Raw genomic sequence first — 24,275 nt, 5'->3', positions numbered from 1 at the left:
ATGCCATAATTTTAATATACTTATTCAGGATATAATATTAACCAAATTTGTGTAGTCTTTGTGTTCATTCTACAAAGGATTTAGGATAGGTTACAACTTAATAAAAAGGACATTTTTCAGTTATAATAAAAATGGAATAATATATGTGTCTTCCTGCTTGCTGTAGGTGAGCTCCAAATTTACTTCTGGATTTTCCTATAAAATTTCCTAGAAACCTTTTCCAATGACCAAAAAAGTCATCAGAAATAAAAATAACTTTTAAAAGTAGAAAACAAGGAAGTTGCCTGGCAGTCCAGTGGTTCGGACTCTGCACTTTGACTGATGTGGGTCCAGGTTTGATCTCTGGTTAGGGCACTAATATCCCTCAAGCTGCACAGCGCTGTCAAAATAATAATAATAAAAGGAGAACACAAAACAGTTTTTTGTTTAACATTCAATAAGTTTATCATTCAGGCATAGGGAACAGCATACACATAACCATATTGGCAAGAAACCTGAGCCAAATGCTCTTTGTTTACATGTTTCCATCCATTTTTAATATAGTACCTTCTTGTAAGGACCTGCCCTTAGGGGAGATGGCTTAAAATGTGCAGGCTATAGTTTAGTATAGGGTAAGTTCCCAGTGAAGTGTTGGTCACTCAGTTTTGACCGACTCTTTCTGAGCCATGGACTATAGTCTACGAGGCTCCTCTGTCCATGGAATTCTTCAGGCAATAATACTGGAGTGGGTTGCCATTTTCTTCTCCAGGGGATCTTCCCAACCCTGGGATTGAACCCAGGTCTCCTGCATTGTAGGCAGATTCCAGTTCCCACAGGTGGGATTAATCTACACTTCTGTGAAGATAGAAGCTCCAAGGAAGGGGAGACCTCTTTTGGCTAGGGTAACCAGGAAAAGCTTCCCATGCAGAGCTGTGGGAATATTGGGAGTCCATCAGTTAAGCCTGTCTGGCTGGAATGGGAACTTCATATATGAGCTCAGACCATTCAAACACATAGGTAATCCAGACATTTCTGTTGCAGGATAGGTTTCAACCTCTTCCCCCTTTCAGGACTCAGAGGCTCCTCATTTCTCTATACCAGTTACACCTTCTGCCAAGACCCTCCTTTGTGGTCTGCTAAGTTCCATTTCCCAGGATGCATATACTCTAAGAAGCTACTGTATCTCCTATATGTTCAAACATACTTTCTCCTCTTTCTTTTTTCCGAAATGACTTTTTCCTTAGCTTACATGTTTCTGCACTTTTCAGTCTCATCACTGGAAAAAGGAGAGCTGGTGATACATCTGTCAGCTCCTGATATCCTTATTAATGGTATTAAAAATGTGCTTTGACATGTGGAGATAATAATGTACTTCTTAAGTATGTTAATAATAAATTGAGTTTAGGATAGTTTCCATATTAAAGAAAATCAATAGATTAGTCTCAGCAAAAAGTATCTTAATTTTAAAGTGGGTAAGCCAGGGATATAAAAATTGAAACTGTCTACTATGCTCTTGTCTGATATAGTTTTTTTGATGAATTATATTACCCTACAGAATATCCTTACACAATACCTGACATTTATTGTAGATTTTCAGTAAACGTTTGTTGAATTGTGTTTGTTGTTGTTGTTCAGTCACGCATTCGTGTCCGACTCTCTGCGACCCCAGGGACTGCAGCACACCAGGCTTCCCTGTCCTTCACTGTCTCCTGGAGTTTGCTCAAACTCATGTCCATTGAGTCAGTGATGCCACCCAACCATCTTATCCTCTGTCTTCCCCTTCTCCTCCTCCTTTCAGTCTTTCCAGCTTCATTAGAAAGGGTCTTTTCCAATGAGTTGGCTCTTCGCATCAGGTGGTCAAAGTATTGGAGCTTCAGAATTGTATTACTTAACAACAAAAAAGCTTTTTATTCTGAAATAATTGTAGACTAACAGAAAATTGCAAAAATAGACATAGAGTCCTGTGTAACCTACCAACTTTCCCTGTTGATGACATCTTATATAATGAAGAAAATGTCAAAACCAGGTTATTGACATTGGTACAATATGTTTACTAGACTACAGACCTCATTCATTCTTTTTTTTTCTTTTTTTTTTGTTTAACATGCATTCCTTTGTGTGTTTGTGTGTGTGTAGGTCTATCCCATGTATAGATTTGTGTAGTAGCCACCACAGTCAAGATACAGAGTTGTTCTGTCACCTCAAAGGAACTCCTTGTACTAGTCCCTTTAAATTTGTGCACACGTTTCCTTCTCTGCTTCAGCCTATTCCTATCATCTCCATTTGTAAACTAGTTTTGTGATTTTGAGAATGACATATAAATAGAATCACATAATATATAAATATGAGATTGACTTCATTAAGCAGAATGCCCTTGAGAGTTAGATTGTTGTGTGTGTCATATTTTGTTGTTCTTTTTCTCTGAATAGAATTCCATTGTATGGATGTTGTTGTTGTTTTAGTCACTAAGTCCTGTCCAACTCTTTTGTGACCCCATGGACTGTAGCCTGCCAGGCTTCTCTATTCATGGGATTTTCCAGGCAAGAATACTAGAGTGGGTTGCCACTTCCTTTTCCAAGGGATCTTCCCAATCCAGGGATCGAACCCTGATCTCCTCTGTTGCAGGTGGATTCTTTACTACTGAGCCACGGGGAGCTCATGTGTTGATGTACTGGTGTTTATTTACCTGTAATTCTGTTGAGGTACTGGTGTTTATTTAACCATATTTAACCACTCACCTTTTGAAGAACATTTGAGTTGTTTCCAGGCTTTTGCTATTACAAATAAATCTGCTATAAGCATTTGTATACAGGCTTTTGTGTTTTTATTTCTCTGGGATAAATACCCAAGGGTGTGATTGCTGGGTTGTATAGTAAGTGCATGTTTAATTTTATAAGAAACTACCAACCTATATTTTCTAGAATGACTGTACAACTTTACATTCCCATCAGCAGTGTATGAGAAATCCAGTTTCTCTGCTTCCTTGCCAGCATTTAGTAGTAGTGTGTGTGGGTTTTTGTTTTTTTTTTTAATTATTTTTGGCTGTACTGGGTCTCATTGTTGGTCAGGGGCTAGTCTCTAGTTTTGTTCCCTGGGGCTACTCTCTACCTGTGGTGCACAGGCTTCTTGTTGCAGTGGCTTATCTTATTGCAGAGTGCAGGCTCTAGGGCATGCAGGCTTTGGTAGCTGTGGCCTGCGGGGTCTAGAGCATGGGCTCAGTAGTTGCATGGGCTTAGTTGCTCTGAGGCATGTGAGATCTTCCCTGACCAGGGCTTGAACCTGTGTCCCCTGTGTTGCAAGGCATTAACCACTAGACCACTGGGGAAGCCCCTATCATTGTGTTTTATTTCAGCTATTTAAATAGGTATGTAGTATTTCTTTGGGGCATCCTTGGTGGCTCAGAAGGTAAAGAATCTGCCTGAAATGCAGGAGACTAGGGTTTGATCCCTGGGTCAGGAAGATCCCTTGGAGAAGGGAATGGTTATCCACTCCTGTATTCTTGCCTGGAGAATTCCTTGGACAGGAGCCTGGCGGGCTATTGTCCACATGGTTGCAAAGAGGCGACATGACTGAGCAACTAACACTTTAACCTCTTTCAGTTTTTCTTTGATTAAAGGTATATTTGTCTTTTAGTGGTGGGTTGATAGCCTTAGTCAAGGATAGCTTTTCAAATTTGTTGTTTGTACCCATTGCACTTAAGTTTTTTTAACGTACTTTTTTCTTTTTTGGCCGCATGTCACAGCTTGCAGGATCTTAGTTGCCCAACCAGGGATCAAACCTGGGCCCTGTGCAGAAACACAGAGTCCTAACCATTGGACAACCAGGGAATTTCCAGTGTATTTTCATTTTTTAAAAAATGTAGACCTGCAAAGCTGTTTAAAACTTTTCCTAGTATTTTAGTTTTCTCTTTGTCGCTACCTTTCTCCTAGATCCTAGCAACAGGTGTCTTAGCAACAGTGCTTTCACTGGTCTTTGCTGAGTGACACTAATTCTATAGACACAGCTACTTGGACTTATTTAGTGTTAGTGTAGTGCAATTGAGGATTTTGTTTATATTCTCATTTGTGGCAGCTCCCTAGAGATATTTTCTTTCCTGATGAGAAATCAAGAAATGCCTTCTGTCTTTTATTATAATTTGGGCCATGGGAAGAAAAGGCAATACATAGCTAAATTTGGGGAATGTGTTTGTAAGGGAGGATTCTCTTATATTATGAATGACTGAGGTGAAATTCTCATAACATGAAGTTAACCATTTTACAGTGAACAGTCTTGTGTCATTTAGTACGTTCACAGTGCTGACAAATATTTCTATCTAGTTCTAAAACATTTTCATCACCTCAAATAGAAATCCATACCCATTAAGTAGTCATGCCCCATTCTTCCCTTCCGCCAGCCCCTGGAAGCCACCAGTCCGCTTCTGTCTCAGTGGATTTACCTGTTCTGGATATTTCATGTAAATGAAGTCATACCATATGGCCTTTTGTTTCTGGCTTCTTTCTCTTAGGGTAGTGTTTTTGAGGTTCATCCACATTGCAGCATGCATCAGTGCTTCATTTCTTTTTATAGTTGAGTAATATTACACTATCGGAGAAGGCAATGGCACCCCACTCCAGTACTCTTGCCTGGAAAAGCCCATGGATGGAGGAGCCTGGTAGGCTGCAGTCTATGGGGTCGCTAAGAGTTGGACACAACTGAGTGACTTCACTTTGACTTTTCACTTTCATGCATTGGAGAAGGAAATGGCACCCCACTCCAGTATTCTTGCCTGGAGAATCCCAGGGACAGGGGAGCCTGGTGGGCTGCCGTCTATGGAGTTGCACAGAGTCGGACACGACTGAAGCGACTTAGCAGCAGTTAGCAATATTACACGTACGGATATGGCACAATTTATTCATCCATTCTCCTGTTGATGGACATTTCGGTTGTTTCTACCATTTGATTATTGTGAGTAGTACTGCTGTGAACTTGTGGGTATGTGTATTGTTTGAGTACTTGTTTTCAGTTCTTTGGGGTCTATATCTACCTCATATAGTAATTATTTAATTTGTTGAGCTGCCAAACTATTTTCCATAATAGTTGCACCACATAACATTCCCAGCAACAATGTATGAGGGTTCAAGTATCTCCACATCCTTGCTAACATTTCTTTTATTATCCTTTTTTTTCAATGGCCATGTTATTGGATGTGGTGTAGTATCTCATGGTTTTGATTTGCATTTTCATTTTAACTAATGAGTTGAGCATCTTTTCATGTGCTTGTTAGCCATCTATATATCTTTAGATAAATATTTATTCAAGTTCTTAAACCATTTTTAAATTGGATAGTCTTTTGGTTGTTGAATTATAAACATTCTTTTTATATTCTGAATACCAGACCTTTGTCAGATATGTGATTTTTAAATATTTTCTCTCATTATGTAGGTTGTCATTTCACTTTCTTGATCATGTCCTTTTTTTGCACAAAAATCTTTTAATTTTCTGAAGTCCAGTTTGTCTGTGTTTTCTTTTTTACTCATGCTTTTGGTGTTATATCTAAGAATTCATTGCCAAATCTAGGATCATGAAGATTTACCCGTTTTCTTTTAAGAGTTTTACGGTTTTGACTTTCATATTAGGTCACTAATTTGAGTTAATTTTTATGTATGGTATGAGCTGAGCATCTAGCTTCATTCTTTTGCATGTATTAATAAATATGCAGTTGTCCTGGTGTCATTTGTGGAAGACAGTAGTCTTTCCCCATGGATTGGTCTTGACATCTTTGCTGAAAATCAAGTGGCCATTGATGTTTGGGTTTACTTCTTGACTCAATTCTGTTTCATCAATCTATGTTTCCCCTTATGCCGGTACCATGTTGTTTTGCCTGCTCTAGTTTTGTAGTCAGTTTTGAAATTGAGACTTGAGTTCTCCAGCTTTGTTCTTCCTTTTCAAGATTGTTTTGGCTATTAATATTTGAGCTGCTTGTAATTCCATATGAATTTGAGGATTGGCTGTTTCATTTCTAAAAAAAGGCTGTTGGATTTTTGGGCTTCAGTCTAGGCTCTCTTTCTTATAGATTGTATAACATTGTGCAGTATAGATACTGTGTTAGCAAAAACAGACATCATTCCCATAAACTTAAGGAGCTTATAGTCTAATGAATGAGACATTGATCAAATGATCATACACAGAATATAAAATTATAACTAAGGTAAGTACTGCCAGTTAGTGCTTCATGTTGCTGTGGGTAAATGTCATATGGGAATCTGACCTAGTTAGAAGTTAGAAGTGAAAGCTTCTCTAAGGAAGTGATATTAGATGTGAAGTCTGAAGGATAAGTTGGCATTTTGGGGGCAAAGACAGGGGAGTATGGTGAGTAGAGTCTTCTAGGTAAAGGTAACAGCCTGTATAAAGCCTCAGTGATAGAAAAGAGCTTGGTGTATTTGAGAAAATGAAATAAGGACAACCTGTTGCAAAGTATAGAGCTAGAGGGGGAAACATAAATAAGAAACATAGAAGACCTGAAGTGTTTCTTTATACAGAGAATAATTGGAAACCATTAAAATTTTTTAAATGTTATTATAAAATATTGACTATATTCCCTGTTCTGTAAAATATATCTTTATAGCTTATTTATTTGTACATAGTAGTTTGTACTTCTTAATCCCCTACTCTTATCTTGCCTCTCCCTCCTTTTCTGTCCCCACTGGTAACCACTAGTTTGTTCTTTAAATCTGTGAGTCTGTTTATGTTTTGTTATATTCATTTGTTTTATTTTTTAGATCCTACATATAAGTGATAACATACAGTGTTTGTCTTTCTCTGTCTGACTTATTTCACTATGCATAATGCCTTCCAAGACCATCTGTGTTGCTGCAAATGACAAATTTCTTTTTTATGGCTGAGTAGTATTCCATTGTATATCTATACCATATCTTCTTTATCTATTCCTCAGTTGATGGACACTTAGGTTGCTTCCATATTTTGGCAGTTGTAAATAATGCTGCTATGAATATTGGACTGTATGAATCTTATTGAATTAGTGTTTCTTTTTTGGTTATATACCCAGGAATGGAATTGCAGATCACATGGTACTTCTATTTTTAGTTTTTGGAGGAGCTTCCACAGTGGCTGCACCAATTTACATTCCCATAAACAATGTACAAGGGTTCCCGTTTCTCTACCTCCTTGCCAACATTTGATATTTCTGGTCTTTTTTATGATAGCTATTCTGATAGATGTGAGGTGATATCTTATTGTGGTTTCAATTTGCATTACACTAATGATTAGCATTGTCAAACATGTTTTCATGTGTCTGTTGGCCATCTGTATGCTTTCTTTGGGAAAATCTTTATTGAGATCTTTTGCCCATTTTTAAATCAGGTTGTTCTCTTTTTTTTATATTGAATTGTATCAACTGTTTATATATTTTGGATATTAACCCCTTATTGGTTATATCATTTGCAAATATTTTCTCTCATCCAGTAGGTTGTATTTTCGTTTTGTTGATGTTCCTCTTTTGTGCAAAAGCTTTTAAGTTTAATTAGGTCATGATGTTGTTATTGTTCAGTCGTGAAGTCATGTCCAACTCTTTGAGACCCTGTGACTGTGGACTGCAGCACACGAGGCTTCCCTGTTCTTCACTATCTTCAGGAGTTTGCTCAAACTCATGTCCATTGAGTTGGTGATGCCATCCATCCAATTTATCCTCTGTTGCCCTCCTTTTACTCATGCCCTCAATCGTTTCCAGCGTAAGGGTCTTTTCCAGTGAGTCTGCTCTTTGGATCAGGTGGCCAAAGTATTGGAGCTTCAGCCTCAGTATCAGTCTTTGAATGAATATTCAGGGTTGATTTCCTTTAGGATTGTCTGGTTTGATCTCCTTGCTGTCCAAGGGACTCTCAAGAATCTTCTTTAGCACCACAGTTTGAGAGGATCAATTCTTTGGCTGTCAGCCTTTCTTATGGTCCAACTCTCAGATCCAGGAAAACCATAGCTTTGACTGTATGGACCTTTGTTGGCAAAGTCGTGTCTCTGCTTTTGGATACTCTGTCTAGATTTGTCATAGTTTTTCTTCCAAGGAGCATGCCTCTTTTAATTTCATGGCTGCAGTCACCGTCCACAGTGATTTTGGAGCCCAAGAAAATAAAATCTGTCACTGTTTTCCATTTTTTCCCGAATTTATTTGCCATGAAGTGATGGGATGCCATGATCTTAGGTTTTTGAATGTTGTTTTAAGCTAGGCTTTTCACTCTCCTCTTTTACCTTCATCAAGAGGCTCTTTAGTTCTTTGCCTTCTGCCAATTAGGGTGCTATCAGCTGCATATCTGAGGATGTTGATATTTCTCCTGGCAATCTTGATTCCAGCTTGTGATTCATCTAGCCTGGCATTTCACATGATATACTCTGCATATAAATTAAATATGCAGGGTGACAATTGTACAGCCTTGATGTACTCCTTTCCCAATTTTGAACCAGTCTGTTGTTCCATGTCCAGGTCTAACTATTGCTTCTTGACCTGCATACAGGTTTCTCAGGAGGCAGGTAAGGTGGTTTGATATTACCATCTCTTTAAGAATTTTCCATAATTTGTTGTGATCACCCAAACAATCAAAGGTTTTAGCATAGTCAGTGAAGCAGAAGTTTTTCTAGAATTCTCTTGATTTTTCTATGATCCAGTGAATGTTGGCAATTTGATCTCTGGTTCCTTTGCCTTTTCTAAATCCAGCTTGTACATCTGAAAGGTCTCTGTTCACATACTGTTAAATTCTAGTTTGAAGGATTTTGAACATTACCTTGCTATCTTGTGAAATGAGTGCAATTGTGTGGTAGTTTTAACATTCTTTGGGATTCTAATGAAAACTGATCTTTGCCAGGCCTGTGGCCATTGCTGAGTTTTCCAAATTTGCTGGCATATTGAATGCAGTAGTTTAACAGGATCATCTTTTAGGATTGAAATAGCTCCATTGGAATTCCATCACCTCCACTAGCTTTGTTTGTAGTAATGCTTCCTAAGGCCCACTGACTTCACACTCCAGGATGTCTGGCTCTAGATTTGTGACCATACCATCATGGTTATCCAGGTCATTAAGACCTTTTTTGTATAGTTCTTCAGTTGTATGCTTGCCACCTCTTCTGAATCTCTTCTGCTTCTGTTACGTCCTTACCATTTCTGTCCTTAATTGTGCCTATCTTTGCATGAAATGTTCTCTTAGTATCTCTAATTTTCTTGAAGAGATCTCTAAATTCTTTCCCATTCTATTGTTTTTCTCTATTTCTTTGCATTGTTCACTTTAGAACTTTCTTATTTCTTCTTGCTATTCTTTGCAACTCTGCATTCAGTTAGATCACATTAGTTTTGTTTTTTTTTTTTTTTTTGCTTTGTTTCCCTTGCCTTAGGAGATAGGTCCAAAAAAAATACTGCTACAATTTATGTCAAAGTGTATTCTGCCTGTGTTTTCTTCTGGGAGTTTTCTGGCTGCACATTTAGGTCTTTAATCCATTTTGAGTTTATTTTTGTATATAATGTGAGAAAATGTTCTAATTTTATTCTTTGGCATGTAACTGTTAATTTTACCAGCACCACTCATTGAGAGACTATCCTTTCCCTATTGTATATTCTTGCCTCATTTGTCATATGTTAGTTGACCACAATATATGGGTTTATTTCTGGGTTCTCTGTTCTTTTTCTTTTAACTATGTGTCTGTGCCTGTACCATACTTTTTTGATGATTGGAGCCTTGTAGTTTATACAGCGTGAAGCCAGGGAGTGTGACACTGCCACCTCTGTTCTTGTTTCTCAAGATTACTTTGGCTAGTTGAGATCTTTTATGTTTCCTCATGAATTTTAAAATTATTTTTCTAGTTCTGTGAATAATGCCATTGATATTTGTATGGGAATTGCATTGAGTCTATAGATTGCCTTGGATAGTATGGTCATTTTAATAATAATCTTCCAGTACATGAGCACGATATCTTTCTTTTAAAAAACTGTATTTATTTTTGGCTGCGCTGGGTCTTTGTTGCTTTGTGCAGCCTTTTTCTAGTTGCAGTGAACAGGGCTGCTCTTCATTGTGACTGAAGGGCTTCTCACCGCAGTGACTTCTCTTGTTGAGAGCACGGCTGTAGGTGCGTGTGCTTCAGTAGCTGTGGCACACAGGCTCAGTAGTTGTGGCTTGTAGGCCATAGAGCACGGGCGCGGTAGTTGTGATGCACCAGCTTAGTTGCTCTGCACATGCTCTGTGTATGGAATCTTCCCGGACCAGGGATCAAACCCCTGCCCCCTGCATTGGCCGTGGATTCTTATCCACTGCACCACCAGGGAAGTCCCACAGTATCTTTTGTTGTGTTGTCTTCAGTTTCTTTCATCTGTGTCTTATAGTTTTTTCAGTACAGATCTTTGACCTCCTTTGTGAGATTGATTTATAAGTTATTTTGTTAATTTTGATGTGATGGTAAATGGGATTGTTTCTTTAATTTCTCTTTCTAATAGTTTGTTGTTGTATTTTAGTTTTATATCCTGCAACATTACCAGATTTATTGATGCATGCTAGTAGTTTTTTGGTGGTGTTTTTAGGATATTTTCTGTGTTTGGTGTCATGTCATCTGCAAACAGTGACAGTTTTGCTTCTTTTCCAATTTGGATTCTTTTTATATTATTTTATATTTCTTGTCTGATCGCTGTGCCTTGGGCTTCAGGGTTTTATGCAAGAGAGAATTGCATAATCTGAATTTGGAAAAGAGCACTTTGTGATGTAAAGAAAGAATTACAGAGGAGTATCAGTCAGTGCAGGTATGCTCTTGCGTAGGTATGATCCATGTGACAGATAAGATGGTAGGTTGGATGAGGAGGATGGTAGGCAGAGTGGAGAAATGTTACAGATGTAGTTCAGTTCAGTTCAGTTCAGTTGCTCAGTTGTGTTCGACTCTTTGTGACCCCATGTAGTGCAGCACACCAGGCCTCCCTGTCCATCACCAACTCCCAGAGTTTTTTTCCCCCAGCATCAGGGTCTTTTCCAGTGAGTCAGCTCTTCGCATCAGGTGGCTAAAGTATTGGAGTTTCAGCTTCAACATCAGTCCTTCCAATGAACATCCAGGACTGATCTCCCTTAGGATGGACTGGTTGGATCTCCTTGCAGTCCAAGGGACTCTCAAGAGTCTTCTCCAACACCACAGTTCAAAAAGCATCAATTCTTCTGTGCCCAGCTTTCTTTATAGTCCAACTCTCACTATACATCCAGATGTATTTAGTAGGTTGAGTTGATAGAACTGTGCAATCTTTGGCCACCTGATACTTTGATCACTTGATGCGAAGAGCTGACTCATTTGAAAAGACTCTGATGCTGGGAAAGATTGAAGGCAAGGAGAAGGGGATGCAGAGGATGAGATGGTTGCATGGCATCACCGACTCAATGGACAAGAGTTTGAGTAAACTCTGGGAGCTGGTGATGGACAGGGAGGCCTGGCACGCTGTAGTCCTTAGGGTCGCAGAGTCGGACACAACTGAGTGACTGAACTGAACTGAATGGATGTTACAGATGTATTTAGTAGGTTGAATTGATAGAACTGTGTAATGGATTATATCTTGGGGATAAAGGAGAAGTGATAAAATGACTCCAAGTTCTTGGCTTAATCGCCAGGAGGTAGGTGGTGGTACCTTTCACTTGAAGGCACTGGAAAGAGACTGGCTTGCGATGGAATATTATGACTTCGGTTTTGGACATGTTGAATTTGAGGTGATTTTAAGACATCAGACAGATGATGTTGAGTAGGCAGTTAAATAAATGTGCCTGGAACTTAGAGGTAAGGACTAGAGGAAAATTTGTTGTATGTTTGGTGTTTAGATGGTAAATAAAGTCATGGACATGGATTAGATTGTCTAGGGAGAGAGAATGGAATGAGAAAAGAATAGGGAATAGTATAATCTTGACCGTTTAATCACTGAGCAGAAGAGGACAAACTTGGAAAGCAGGCATTGAAGGGGCAAGTGGAGAGCTAGGAGGAAAACTATGAGAATGTGATATTCAGAAGTCAAGTGATTCAATTAGAAGAAAATGAGCAACTGTGCTAAAAGATGCTGAGAGATCAAATAAAAATAAGCTCTGCATTGTGAAGGTCATTCATAATTTAGTGAAATATAGTGAAATGATTAATGGGAGCTTGTTCAGCTGATAACCTGTTTATTGAAAAATAGATTGTTTACCTAGAAATGTTATTGATTGTGTAGTTTAGAGAATTAAAAAAAAATTTTTTAAGCACTTAGAACCCTTTTCTACCAAATATTACACGAGCCTCAATACAAAGAGATCAAATGGGCTATGCTAATTTAAGTGGGATTATAACACTGCTCCTTTGTATCCCTTCTTCTATTTACTTCTGGTCTGAATACCTTTTCATAACTCTTAATACGCTGAAGATCAGTTTGAAAATCTTATCTAGGTGGTCTGCCTTTACTGAAGGAGAAACTGAGTGTTGGGGAGAGGTAGTCGCTTAGCAAAGCATATACTTAGCAGACTTTAAGTTTAGAACTAGTACTAGTACTAGTTACTATACTAATAGTACTCGTACTATTTTGTTACTGTTACTGAAACTAAAGTCCCTAGATCCTCTTCCAGAGCATGTGCCACAGACTCTGGACTCTAGTGAAATGTCTGTTCTCTTTTTTTCAGGCCAGCAGTTCTTACCCTTTGAGTCTTCAGGGTCCCTATGACTTGAAGAAAACATACTAAGAGGGTCTGAAGATAGCCTGCTTCCCCAGTTGTTTCATATTTGTGTCCTCAAGGTGATGGGCCCTGTGGTGGTTGTGTGTTTGCCAACTTCCATTCCAACCCAAGGAATTAGTTTGTGAGTTGGCAGTGGTAATCCCATGCTTCTTGCCAGTGAATGACTTTGGGTATGTGTCCAAATTCTGGCCAGCGAGACATGACAATAATGCTACTGGAAACTTTTGAGAAAGTTTCTTGGTTTAAAAAAATAAAAAAATGATACCTGAAAGGTGGCCTCTCTTTCTGGTGGTTATTTTCTACTGCTTATTTAGAGTAAACTGAATCAGTTTGGTTGAAAGGAGATATTAATACTTATCTCAGAGTTATTGTAGGAGTAAATTATTTAATGTACTTGGACACACCTGAAAACTGTTCATTGGATAATAGACCACCCAGCAGAGCTAGATGGAGGACTGGGCCACAGGTTTGGAATGTTTTAAAAAGTATGAAAAGTGAAAGTGATAGTCGCTTAGTCGCAACTCTATACAACCTTATGGACTTAGCCTTCAAGGCTCCTTTGTCCATGAAATTTTCTAGGCAAGACTACTGGAGTGGGTAGCCATTCCCTTCATCAGGGGATCTTTCTGACCTAGGGATCAAACCCAGGTCTCCTGGACTGCAGGCAAATTCTTTACCACTGAGCCACAGGTATATGGAGAAAGAAAAGATCTTATTTAAATTAGCCTTGAACTTGGTGGTGCTGGGAGTGGGTGAGGATGAGGGAAACAGGCCAAAAGGAGACTGGAACTATTTATAGGGCTGATCTGGGGGAGCTATTAATCAGTGAAACATTGTTAAGCAGTAGCAATATCTTGGGTAGTGCCAGTAGAGAGTTTATGTTCCTTTACGAAACATTGTTAACAAATGTCTTAAGTGTCTGTGTCCTGCTTGGTCAATTTGAGGTCTGAAAGACCTGTGGAGAGCCACTTCTTTTTTCTCCTCTAGTGGCTCAGTGCCTGGCCACTGGGGATTACCTCGAAAAGTATTAATACTTGGTAATGACTCAATCTAGGTACTCCTAGCTGAAACTTCTAGCAGAGCTGGAGAAGAGGGTAGGTCAGGGGCCTAGGACCCAGTAGAGGCACAGGAGAGGTACCTGGTTTGAGACAACAGCTGATCATTCTTAAAGTATTTTGGAATCGGATTAACCAAGATTCTGAATTTTCATCTTTACCATTTATATCATCCTAAATAAGTCAGTAGAAAAACAAAAATGTAGCATTTACCTTTCAGAATTACTGTTATGATTAGAGCTAATGTTTATAAAGTTCCAGCCATAGAGCCCCATGCATATTAAGCATTCAAGTACATGATAGTTGTTTTTGCTGTTACTAACAATTAACAGGGTTAAGTCAGTGAGACTGTACTTTCCTTAACACATCTCTCAGAATAACCATGGGTTTCCTTGTTTGTGACCCCTTTGGAGTTCTATGCTTAGTATTTGTTTTAATTGAGACTCAGTTGCATATAAAATTACTAAATTGGATGTAGATGAAAATGGCAGTTGGAGGGATGGAGGAGACATCGCTGTTTTCCTTTGGCTTCAAGCTCCTAAGCGTAGGCCTTAGTCTTCAGAGTTATACTCTTACTTCTTTATCCTTTATTCCATTTTTTCTTTGTTTCCCCTTTAAGTAACTAAATTTTTTTGCATTTTGTAATTTTTGAAAAATTGTGGTAAAATATACACATGTAAAATTTACTGTTTTAACCATTTTAAAGAGTCCAATTTAGGGACGTTAAGTACTTTCACATTGTTGTGCCACCATCCTACCACCCATCTCCAGAATGGTTTTGTGTTGCACACCTGAAGCTCATTAAACAGTAACTCCCCGTTTCCCTTTCCTTCCAGCCCCCAACAACTACTTACTCTACTTTCTGTAACTGAATTTGACTACTCTAAGTGCCTCTTACAAATACCTAGAATCATACAGTTTTTGTGATTCTATGAGTGGCTTTCACTTAGCATGTCTTCATGGTTCATCCATGTTGTAGCATGTGTCAGAATGTCCTTCCTTTTTATGGCTGAATAATTATTCAGTTATATGTATATCTCATTTTTTAAAACCCATTTATCTGTCAATGAACACTTAGATTGCTTCTACCTTTTGATTATTGTGAATTTCCCATTGCTTCCCCTCTTTTTCCCATTGCTTTTTAATATAACAGAAAGCCCCCCTCTCTTTTTCTTTCCAAATACTTATAGAGTACTGTCTTCATGCTCACTGTTTTTAGTGTTGGAGAAATGGCAGTGAACAGGACAAAGTGTTTGGAGCTTACATTCTGCTGATGAGAATGGGTCCCTCTTTGGAAGTCTTGCATGGGCTGGTGCTCTGATTTGCAGAGTTATATGTCAGGCCAGAGTTTGTATCAGTGGTGTCTTACCATCTTGAATGTCAGAAACCTTAGACCAATTTTTCCTTTGGTTTCAACTTTGGCAGCTTTTCTCGAGGCCTTTTATGAGCCCTGAGGCTGAGTTGGTTGCTTCCCTGGTGGCTCAGAGGTTAAAGCGTCTGCCTGCAATGCGGGAGATCTGGGTTCGGCCCCTGGGTTGGGAAGATCCCCTGGAGAAGGAAATGGCAACCCACTCCAGTATTCTTGCCTGGAGAATCCCATGGATGGAAGAGTCTGGTGGGCTACAGTCCACAGGGTCGCAAAGAGTTGGACACGACTTCACTTTCACTTTCACTTTCTCTGTGCTAACCACCTTTCCCTCATCTTTATCATAATGCTATCTGTCTCTTTTGCTGGACTGATCTCCTACTGGACTGGTGCCCTGGTTGACTGGTTCATGTGCAGCTGCTTGGCTAACAGTATTTCAGGCATTCAGGTCCTTTGAGACAGGCCCTTGATGACTTCTGCAGCCATGTCTTTACCACTGCCTGCCTTGCACTTTGTACCCTAGCAACACTAAAATGAATGGCATTTTCTCAGACATGTTAAATTGTTTCTGTTCTCTGGGCTGCCCCCTTTTCCTAGAATGCCCTTATACCCTATCTCCAGGTTCATGCCTTTTCCCTTTAAATTAGTCATCTTCCACAAAGCCTTTATGGACCCTCTCTAGATTATTTTGTCACATTCTGTTGCTGGCTTCTGTCATGGCCTTTAAAACACTGTATGATAATTAATGGGTTCCATGTCACCAAGAAACTCACAGATTTTAGCATTAGATGTTAGTTGGATTTCTGCCATTTTCTCCCAGCCATCAAGTTTCATTCCTCACCTCATTCACTGAACTTGACTTTGCTGTTGACGGACATTCTGGAATGAAAGTGACCTCCTGGGAATCTGATTGGATTTCCTCTTTATTGCTCCCCCATTGTGTTTCATTCACCCTTGTAGTTGTGTCATTTCTCCCTAGGATTAACATAATCCTTTTGTATAGATATAATATGTCTTTTATATTCTTCTTACCTAGCAGAGAATCTAAAGATTTTGATCAGTCTTAATGGTATTTAATATTCTCACTTTTCTTCTGTGAATCTCTTCTATCCTTTTTTTTTCTTTTCTTTTTAATGCCTATTATGGAAAATTTGAAAACTTGGCAACATCTCCCTATAGGATATTCTTCTTACAGCATACCATGTACAAATTAGCTTTGAAAATTTTCAGCATTTTTTTTAAAGTTTTTTTTTCCTATTTTATATAAAAATCATATTATATATACTGTTTGTGGAGTGCTTTTAAATTTAGTATTAGGTTATAAGCAGTTTTCAGTGTCACATTTTTTGTTCAGCATCTATGACTATGCTATTTGATAGCATTGCATGATGTGACTTATTTACTCATAATCTTATTGTTGGACATCTAGGTTACTTTCCATTTTTAGATATTGTAACATTGGTAAACATTTGTAAATTTTGGTCTGTATTTTTTGTTGGCTTTGTTCAGATAAAAATGTAGAAATCTAGTAATTGGAATAAAGGTGTAAATTTTTTTAGGTTCTTGCTGTGTACTGTCAAAATTGTTCTCCTAGTTCATTACAGGGACTCAGTTAGTATTTGTTAAATGAAAGAGTATCTGCTCCTCCAAAAGACTGTACCTAGTCATACTTTGAACAAGAGGGTATGAGTACCCATAACCCCCATAATGCCTTTCATATTTGACCCTCTAAGTGTCCTGTATCCTCATTTGTTCATAGTAGGACTTTATTCTCTTGTTAGTTTCAGACTTACTTGCTTTGTCTTTTTTCAGGTCAAGTAAAATCAGGGTTTTTTTTGCTCCTTCTCTCTCAAGAAGAGATACTGACTTTCTCCATATTTGGTCATATTCCTTCTTCATTCTCCCATCATTCATTAGTGGCATCTTCTGACTCAGGCAGAGGTCTCTTCCTGAAACCATAGGGTATGGAAAAACTTGACCAGTCTCATAAGAAATGTTTAAAATATGGAAAGAGATGAAGCCCTATTAGAAGAAACATCTAGTACTAGTTTCTTAAAGACCAAAGGAGATTCTTGTTTCTCTTCTAGCTGAGTGATCTTGCTGCTGCTGCTGCTGCTAAGTCGCTTCAGTCATGTCTGACTCTGTGCAACCCCATAGACGGCAGCCCGTCAGGCTCCCCTGTCCCTGGGATTCTCCAGGCAAGAACACTGGAGTGGGTTGCCATTTCCTTCTCCAATGCATGAAAGTGAAAAGTGAAAGTGAAGTCACTCAGTCGTGTCCGACTCTTAGCGACCCCATGGACTGCAGCCTACCAGGCTCCTCCACCCATGGGATTTTCCAGGCAAGAGTACTGGAGTGGGGTGCCATTGCCTTCTCCACTGAGTGATCTTACTTAACCTTTAATCTCTTTCAGAGTTCTTTATCTGTGAGACAGACCTACAAGAATACTTGCCACACAAGGTTTGGTAAGATTAATCAAGTCTTGGTATGATTAGTCAATTCACAATACATCCTTTTTTTTGTTCTTTTTAAAGAAAGTATCAGCATTGATTTATATTTCTACACTTGTTTACTGGACAGAAAAAGAATTATTTATCTTGATTCATTTTTATACAAGTTAACTTATAATTTTTTCCCCCCACAATACGTTCTTTTTGAATAGCTACTTGTGAAAATTGTGTAATAAATTCAGAGAGGTGTGCCTCTTGTCACAGAACTATGATGCCTTCAGTTCATTCAGCCAGTCATCCATTATTTATTCAGCTGGTCAACAGAGGCTTTATGAGCCTCACTTATTGTGGCTTTATGCTAAATATTAGACAGGGAAGAAGACAGCAAATAAGTTGTAATTCAGTGTTGGTAGTAATGATGACAGCAACAAACAACAGTTTCCTACCATGTGCTGAGCCCGTGACCTATGTTAATTCATTTAATTGTCATAGTAAACTTTTAAGGTAGGTGCATAATTACTGTTCTCTACAAATTATAGTGAGGTACAAAGGAGAGTATAAAAATAGTTACCATTTAGTGAATGCCCACATGAACCAAATGTTCCATAAATATTTGATGTATATTTTCTTTCATCCTCACCACAACTCTGAAGGTTTAGGGGAGTATCTTTTGTACCTAAGGAAATAGAGTCTCAGGAATATTAAGAAATGTGCTAATAAGTTCATATAGTTTATAAGAAGTAGAGTTGGAATTGAACCCACTTTTAGTCTTGGTTTTTATGATTTTGTTGGTTCAAAGCAGGAGGGTGGGTAAAGCTCTTTAGGCTAAGGAATTATGGGATCAGAGATATCAGGGTTGATTGCCTTTTAAGAGAATTGGAGGTGAAATGAAAGATAATTCCTTAAAATTGTGAGATTATGTCTTCCATTTCCCTACATGTCCCCACCTTTCCAGGACAAAGTAATCCTCTCATACCAGTGTGACTATGTAGGTACTTTTTAAGTACCATAGTAGTGGCTCTTGCTGTTCGTTGATGGCACATGGCACTTCTGAATGCTTTAGCCAAGTGCCTAATAACTGAAAATGTTATATTCATTCAGGACAGCTGCACCATGAAACCAGATGGGATTTTAAATTGGCATGTGCATATTTTTAAACTAATTTAAAAATGTCAGTTTGCAACCTGATGTTGCCATGTAGATTGTTAAATATTTTTCTCCAATAAAGAATAGGAAATGTTTCATTAAACTCCTATTAAATTGTTCACACTTGTTGCACACTGCACAGATGTGCTCAGCTGGGTGAAATGGTTTTACAGGATTGTTATGTGGTAGAAAAGAGAAAAATGTTCAGTTTTAGTTTGAAGTCCAGAATGGCTATTAAGTAAAAAGAATGAGTATAGTTTTTTTAGAGTTTATGTAACTGACTTCAACAGTTGCTTTTGTAGTTGTTCTATATAATTGAACCATGGAGTTATAACTTTGAGAGGCATAGACTAATGGAGAGACCCATTTAAAACAGGTTGTGTTTAAAACTATTTGCATCAGATGAGCCCTGTCTCGTCACTTTTTTCTTGCCATTTTTGAAAAAAAAAAAAAAAAGATTGTGGTAAAATATACCATCTCTTCACGTTTTGCAGCAACTTCCTGCCTGGTCTCCCCGCTTCTGTCTCACCTCCCCCAGATCATCTTCCATACTGCTGCTCTGTGAGCTTTGTTAAACGTAGATTTTCACTCTTATTTCCTTTATTAAAATTTTCAGAGGTTTCCCATAGCCTTGAGGATAAAATTCAGGCTCCTTAGTTTAGCTTGCAGAACTTCTTCATGGTTTGGTCTCTGTCTGCCTCGTTAGCCTCAAGTCATCTTTTTCATGTTGTTTCAGCCAGCCCAAGCTACTTGACATTTACTGTCAAGTTAAATTCCTGTACCTTCATCAATGCTGTTGTCTCTGTTTGTGACACTCTCTCACCCATTCTTCATCTCCCAACCTTTTAATTTCCTTTCAGAGTGTAGCTTGGGCTCATTTCTAAGCAGCCTTCCTTGTGATTCCCTCACCCTATGCCACATTTCACCATGGGGTTCTGAGCCTCTCCTTTTGTGTTCTTCATAGTTTCTGGTACTTCTCTTTATCATAGAGCACATAGTACTTTGTATTATTCCAATTTAAATTTCTGTCTGCCAGTATAACTTATTTCTTTTTCTTTAACTCCTAACCCTTAATAGATGTTCAGAAAATGTACTAAATGACTATTTTTAATACAAAGAGTATATTTTATATTTTTATGTAAAGGGGATATATTAATTTGTCACCAAAAGTGTGATGAATTTTGAAAGTGTCTTTGTTTTCATTTTTGCTGAGTTGTGAATTTTTCCAGTATTTGAAAGAAGTTCCTTATAGAATCAACTATAGTTTAATTACATGCCAAACTTGAAGCAGGAAATAAACCCTCTTCTTCTTCAATAGTGGAGCTTTGGTTTGGAGAGAGCGACTGAACAAAGACTTTCTGATTGTCTCTAGCTATTGTGGTTCCTACCTCTTTCCTCAAGTTGAGACGATGGTGGGTAATTATACTGATTCTAGCCTAGAAGGGACATTGAACTCATGAAGCAGAGACTCTATTGGCCTGTGATAATAAGAAAGGTGGACCAAGCTCTTTGTTATCCAGTGTCATTCATAAGAGACATTTACTGTGAATTTAATAAGTGCAAGGTGCTGTGATACAGAAATAAATTAGTTAGGGCTCCTGCCAAACTGCCCTCTAGACTGTGTGTTCCTCAGAAAATATATATGATCTAGACACAACCCTGTCCAATTGAACTTTCTGCAGTGATGGAAATACTCTGTATCTGGGTTGTCCAGTGTCGTAGTCACCAGCCATATTGTTGCTCTTGAGTGCTTGAAATGTAGCTAGTGAGGCTGAGGAACTGAATTTTAAATTTTAGTTTTAGTTAATGTAAATTTAATTGAAGAAGATACATGTAGCTAATGTATGGGAAAGCACACATCTAGAAGGGTGAACCAGTAGGTAGACAGACGTGTAAGTAAGGAAGTAAAATTAAGTGTAATAGGTGCTATGATAGAAATATATCTAGTGCTTTGGGGTTGGGTCAGGTAATATCTGTGGTAAAGTGGAACCCAAAGGAAGAAGTAGATTCGTGAGTTCTGGGAGTGGGGAGAGGGATTCAAGAAAAGTTTCGTACCTTTATGAGTCTTAAAAGATGAATGAATATACTTGATTACCACCTGCTAGGTTAAACAGTTACTGCTGTCTTAGAGCGTTCACAGTTTACTAGTTTTCTATGTTTTTACTAGTTTTACTATGTTTTTATAGTAAAAACATAGTTATGCCTGAAACCTCACTGTATACAATGTAATATTATCTTTGATTCCAAAAGAAGTTTGGAGATTAAAAACTTGTAAATATTTCTGGCCATTATTAATTAGAGCACTTACTGTATAAAATTGATGAGAAAGCTGGTAAGTTGATAATTCTTTTATTATATAATGATATAATGTTACATAAGTTGGCATTTCCACTTTAAAATGGGGGAAGATATTCAATTTTCACATGAACAAAGAGCATTTACTAGATACAGGCTGGTTTTCTAGCCACTGGCAATAGAGTAAGACAGATATGTTATTGCTATTATGAGAGCTATTGATCGAAGAAGCACAGCATACCTTTGTGTTAATCTGTATGTGGATGTATGCCGTCTGTATAAAGATAACAACATTGTATTGTCGAATATGGGATAAAAGCTATGGATATTACTACCTCAAGTCGAAAGGAGAGGAACGCTGTGGTCTGGGATGATTATAACAGATTTTGTAAAACTGAATGGAACTAGAGTTGTTTCATGTATGTGGATGGAACCTAAGTAGACCAAATTTTGGTGGTGGTGAGTCTCACTGAAACTACAGCAACAAAGGTGCTGAAGCAGGAACACAGGCCGTATTTAAGGAGCAGCGGGCGTCTTGTTTGGCAGGTGCTCAGAGTTCTTGAAAAGGTTTATTTGGAAACAAAGGCAAGAGCCAGTTTACAGAAAGGTCTTACATGCTAATGAAGGTGTATAGTCTTTATTCTGAAGGTAGTGGGAGCTGCTGGAAGGTTTTATTTGGGATTTGCTGTCTTTCTTTTTTTCCCAGAAACAGTTGTGGGTTATCTTGAATTCTTGGGTGGATGGCCTGCAGATGCACCATGCTCTTGTGTGTGTGAGTGTTTATGAGGAATCATGGATTGCATCATGGATGCTTATAGGAACCCTCCCTTGTGAGATGGATAAACCCATTCAATCTGACTTTATTCATTTATGCAGTCATTTATGTATTCAAATATGAGTGCTTCTCTATGCCAGGTTCTATGCCTGGGGATGTAAATTATAGATGTAAATATATCTAGATGTAAATATAATTTCTGCCCTCAAGGAGCTCATAATCAGACCTTCATCTGGTGTGAGTTTGTGTTTGATAAACCACCTGCCCCACCGTGAGGACTAGGGATGAGGGCCCCCATGGTTGGTGCTGACCATCCATTTTAGACATTCCCTGGTTCCCACCACATGGCAGTGATTTCTTTTCCTCCCTAGTAGATACTTGTTTCTCTTCTCACTTTGCCAGCCAGAGAATTCTTGCTTCCCCTGCAGCCTGTTGCCTGGCTAGAACACTGTGGCTTTTTCTATTTCTGTCACTTTATGTTAATTAAGCTAATTATGGCTTAAAAAATTTTTCCACCTGCATATGTGTCTGTTTGTCTAAGGGAGAATAGAGGAGAGGAAGTAGATTTTATGCAAGTTTCTGAGCAAAAAGAGCTCTACTGCAAGCATCCCAGCTGCTAGGTGAGCCAGAACTGCTCCTGAGACATCCCCGGATTATGAACATCCTTGTGAGGACCAAGACAAACCCAGTTAATAAGAGAGCTAAGGAAAATAAAGTGTAAACTTTAAAAATCGCTCTTTGTTTGGGATAAGCCAACAGATGAGACATTTCAATCATGAAGGAAGAAAGGGAAAAAACCCAACATTTGTTGAGGAGCAGCCACTTATCTGAGTGCTTTGCTTATAGTTCCTCTGTCAAGTCTTGAAGATAAATAACATTTCTGCTTTGCTGATGAGGAAATTGAGGCTCAGAGAGGTGAAATACAAGGTCTGCGTTTGAATCCTGACTCCTCTACTTTTTTCCCCTTTGCTTTTTAGTTGTGAGATTTTGAAATTTAACTGCATGATTCTTGTCTTAATTGGCGGTTAAAAAAAAAGGGTTGGCGGCCAGTAATACTTAAATCAAAGGATTCTCTTTTAGGATTAAATGAAAAACCTCCTGTGGAAAAATCTAATTCAGAAACATAGTAGGTGCTCAGTTAAGTTTGGTTGAAATGTGAACCTCTTGTCACTTTGTTTAATCAGGGATTCTGTTTAAAGAACGGATTAAAATTCCTGGAAAAACTAAGATATTTTTACAAGGAATCATGGAGAATTAGATGTGGCCTAGGGTGTAATCAGTTCAGCTAACAGGTATATTTATTATTTGGTGTATTAGGTTTATTTGACAGAAGCAACAGAGAAAGGAACTCATGGGCTGAGGAGTCTTCCCTTGAGTAGTGAGTACCGATTGTGCAGAAAATTAGAAGGTTAGTTCCATGTACCCTCTCTTCTGTCCTCAAGCTCTCCTTAGGCCCCTGTTCATGCTGTTGGCACTTTAGTTTGGCTTATTGTGCTTCTTTTTCTTTTTTTAAAGTATCTGCTTTTCATATAAATCAGCACTGGCACATAAGTCTTATAAACTGTGAGATATGAGGGAATAAATAACTTAAATAGAAACAAGGGAGATTTGCTTAGTATTGGGAATGGAGTTAAGTTCTAGCATATGTTTGTGGGGTGGAGATACAAAGTGTGATGTTTGTTCTGCAGAGTCTTGGGCTAAAGGGGACAGCCTGTTGCCCAGAGTAAATATGAAAACTACTCAAAAGTACAAAATGCCACCAAAGTAGGATGGTGGCACTTGAGTCTAGGGTATTGAGATTGGGATGCTGGAGACTGGGGTCTTAGTAGACGTGTGTGTGTTTCCTGCCTGTGATGATATAGAACTGCATTATTTTGCTTTTGGGCATGGGGTTATTGTACTTGTGGAACCAATTACATTTAATGATGTAGTTTTTATTTTGTTTTAGAAGAACAATTTTGATGTTTCCACAATGGTTCTATATTGGTTGTACAGTCTGTTTGCTTCTAATGTGGGTCTCTTCAATTGAAACCTTAGATTATCAGGACTAGCCTGAGTAGTTTTCTTTGTCAACCTCTATCTGCAATATTTTATATAGTATTTTATGTTGTAGTATAGTGGTTAAGGGCCTGGGCTTTGGAGTCAGATTGCCTGAGTTTGAATTTAGTCTCAGGGAACTATTAGGTTGGTGCAAATGTAATTGCAGTTTCAGACCATGATTTTTAAATCATTATAACGAGGCTCAAACACATCTTTATTAATCAAATTAGGAACCATTATAATCAACACATTTTTGCCAATGAGAAATAAGTTTGTTTATTCCTGTAGCATAAAAATCCATGCCTCGGGATTCGATGAACTCTTGAAAAGCATTTTCTGCCTTCTGCTGGTTGTGGAAGCATTTTCCCTTGCAAAAAGATTTTGAGTGCTTGAAGAAGTGGTGGTTGGTTGGCAAGAAGTAAGGTGAATGTGATGGTGAAGCAAAACTTTGTAGTCCAGTCGTTCAACATTTTG

At 38.3% G+C, this 24,275-nt stretch overlaps 1 protein-coding gene across 8 annotated transcripts in view; it reads left to right on the top strand.

Annotated features, from left to right (window-relative positions):
• FAM168A (family with sequence similarity 168 member A) overlaps positions 1-24,275 on the top strand; it is a 202,367-nt gene that overhangs the window by 34,286 nt on the left and 143,806 nt on the right. The window contains exon 2 of one of the 8 annotated variants that reach the window (XM_061380785.1): positions 17,509-17,560. The exons of 6 other annotated variants lie outside the window; for them this stretch is intronic. The gene's annotated coding sequence lies outside the window, so the exon portion shown is untranslated. The remainder of the gene's footprint in view (positions 1-17,508; positions 17,561-24,275) is intronic. One more of the 8 variants, XM_061380786.1, reaches the window with a different exon arrangement.

This window comes from Bos javanicus, chromosome 15 (assembly GCF_032452875.1).
Source record: "Bos javanicus breed banteng chromosome 15, ARS-OSU_banteng_1.0, whole genome shotgun sequence".
Lineage (NCBI taxonomy): Eukaryota > Metazoa > Chordata > Mammalia > Artiodactyla > Bovidae > Bos > Bos javanicus.
This window is presented reverse-complemented; position numbering and strand designations above follow the sequence as displayed.